The sequence below is a fragment of the Jaculus jaculus genome, chromosome 6, assembly GCF_020740685.1.
Source record: "Jaculus jaculus isolate mJacJac1 chromosome 6, mJacJac1.mat.Y.cur, whole genome shotgun sequence".
NCBI lineage: Eukaryota > Metazoa > Chordata > Mammalia > Rodentia > Dipodidae > Jaculus > Jaculus jaculus.
The window spans coordinates 17,979,919-17,983,074 of NC_059107.1; the positions used below are offsets into that span (position 1 = coordinate 17,979,919).

At 39.0% G+C, this 3,156-nt stretch overlaps 1 pseudogene; it reads right to left on the reverse strand.

Annotated features, from left to right (window-relative positions):
- Positions 1-681: 681 nt before the first annotated feature.
- On the reverse strand, positions 682-1,552 carry LOC101611885 (annotated as a pseudogene).
- Positions 1,553-3,156: the final 1,604 nt, after the last annotated feature.

A 3,156-nucleotide genomic window follows, 5' to 3' on the forward strand; every position in this document is an offset into this window, starting at 1 on the left:
AGTATTAAGCATCCTGATTTTCACTTAAGCTTCATTGTCTTGCTGGTCAAACAGTTTATCAGAACCTGGATGGAGAGCATATTTATTATTTCTTGTTGTGAAGGGATGGCTGAGTTTTGCTATACTTTCATCCTTAAGCACATCTTATGTCTTATGCATTGCCACCTTCTGAGTCCCTCTTTTCTGAAGTAATGCATCCATTTTCCTTGTAAAAGCCTCTGCATACAAGTATATGTGAGGGAAACCAAATGTTCTATTTGGTACGTGATAATTTCTGTCTAAGTGTTTTGGTTCATCTTCAAAGCTTCAGCTGAACCGTCTGAAATGTCCAAAAACCTTAATTTCACTACTGGACACCTAAGAAACAACCCAGGAAATGTGAATGGATATAACAGAGAATTATTATTTTTTCAATATTTTGTTAACAGTAGCCATAGCTACAAAATATGGAAAGATGTTAAAGAAACTACTTTGTCAGTATGGCTTCATTAATGTCCAATGTAAAATTAAAAAATAAATTTCCTATTTCAAATTAGGAAACCAAAATTCAGCAAAACAATTAAAGAGCAACTAACACACACACACACACACAAAATGCCTCTAGATTTTTTTATTGCTTCTTTCCAGCCTCAATCTTTAATCTCAGCAGAGCCTGGCACCCATGGGCCACATACTTGGGCGTCAGATCTTGTTGAAAGCTACAGTGTCAATGCTCTGCACACGCTCCTCAAACTTGGTGAATTCCTCTTCCAGCAAATCAGGGCCCACTTTGTCATCTTCCACTACACTCTGGATCTGTAGCTTGCAGATACTGTAGCCCATAGGCACTATCTTGGAGCTCCCCCCAACTCCCGGACTAGCCCATTCAACTGGGTGGAGTGCACATCATCCTCCACTTGGCCCATATCTGTCTCATCATCCCAGGGCCTGACATCCAGGAGGATGGAGGATTTGGCCACCAGCGAGAGCTTCTTGGTCTTCTCTGCATATTGCCACAGCCTTTCCTCCAGCAGTCGGGCTGTCTCTTTGTCCTCCTCCTCTTCATCAGCGCCAAACAGATCAGTGTTATTGTCCTCGTCCTCTTCGGCTGGTGTGGTTGCCTTCTTGGTTGGGAGCTCCACTTGTAGCATGCGAGACAAGCGCGGGGCCTGTGGGGCTCGGTGGGTGGGTGAGCTTTTCTCAGCCGGGCCTCCAGCCTGGAGATGGTTTGCCGTAGATCCTGCACCAAGCCTCACAGGTTCTGGTTCTTCACTTCCACGCTGGCAGTCCGCACGACGAGCTCATTGTGATCTCCACTAGACCCACTGGAGGCCCCAGGGCCTGAACTTCCTGCCAGAGATTTCCGGGTGTTCTTTCTGGCTCTGGCAATGTTGCAGAAGATCACCCTGGCACAATTTTCCTGGCGAGGGGTACCAGCCACAGGCCCATTCATCTGCTCTTAAAATTTCCTTTCTGCATCATCATATTTGAACTTGTCAAACCAGATCTTCTCATGCAGTAGAAAGTTTGTAGCCACTTTTCTGATGCCAGCCAAGGACGCGGCCACCGACAGTCAGATTTATTTCTTAAATGCTGCATAAGACTGTTCATACATTAATTTTTTTATTTTAAACTTCACAATAAATACATCTGTTTTTTTTCAAGTATTTGGACATTTTCTATGTAAAATAACTTTATCAGTTCATTATGGCAATTCTACTTTTAGGTTATGCAACCTTCACTGCTTTATAATCACAAAGTTTTGGATGTTCCAAAAATTAAGCCTATGTTCATTTTCAGGTGATCATAATATGCTTGAGAAACTCCATTATTCTTTCTGAACATAGTTTCTATATTTATATACAGCTCTGCAATGAAAATGAGATTGAATATCATGTGGAGAAAAACAATGAAGTATCTGACATATTATTGCTACTATATGAAAGCTAAATTTTCGATGGGCAAAGGAAGTGTTATATTGAAATTCATTCTGTCATTCCCTTAGAGAAAATTTCAGAATGGTCTACTCTGTGCTATAACTGAGGGTGAGTAGCATGAGCAGTAAGTTCATCCAGCTACTTTCAAAATTTCACTTTATGTCTTTTGATATTATATGCTGCCATCTGTGTAAGCAGTTAAACTATGTGACATGTAAAATACCTTCATTTGTCATCCAGGGTGTATTTTCTTAAGTTGGCCTTGGGCTGTAAGGTTTCTCATGTATTCTTTAATAAACCAAATCCAGAGCAAAGCTTTTTTGGGCTAAATCTTTTTTTAAAATATTTCATTTATTTATTTGAGAGAGAGAGAGAGAGAGAGAGAGAGAGAGAGAGAGAGAGAGAGAGAGAGAATGGGCATGCCAGGGTCTTTAGGCACTGAAAACAAACTCCAGACACATGTGCCCCCTTGAGTGAATGGCTTACATGGGTACTGGGAAATCAAATCTGTGTCCTTAGGCTTCACAGGCAAACACCTTAAACATTAAGCCATTTCCCCAGCCCCATGGGGATAAATCCTAAGCTCTCATGTAAGACAGTGAACTTTTAAAAATATTTTATTTATTTGAGGGGGGGGGGAATACTCCAGGGCCTCTAGACACTACAAATGAACACCAGAGGCATATGCCACCTTGTGCATCTGGCTTTAAATGGGTACTGGGGAATCAAACCTGGGTCCTTCAGCTTTTTCAGCAAGCACTTTAACTAGTAAGTTATTTCTCCTATCCTGACAGTGAACTTTTTTATGAGATTTGTGTAAACATCATTATTTCACAAGTAACTGTGTAAAACTGTTTCACACTTATTTTTGAGATTAGTTAAATACTATTATTTCCTTAAAACATAAATATATATACACACATGCATATATATGTATAGATAGATGATAGATAGATAGATAGAGTGTGAACTTTTTTCTTAAGAATAATCCTGTTGAAAGCCAGTACCTTAAAATATAAATAAATAAAATATGACATGGGTTAGGTTAAGAGTTCTTCATTTTTGCAATGCAAATTGTTGTAAATAAAATCTAATTTGTAATTTCTGTATTTATTCCAGGAAATTTCATGCACATACATTTGTATATAGTCATAATAAAATTATATCCATATACACAAACTGGTTTTTATTTAATTCTACAAATTACAGTTATTGCAAACATTAAGAATTGAGAGCATGG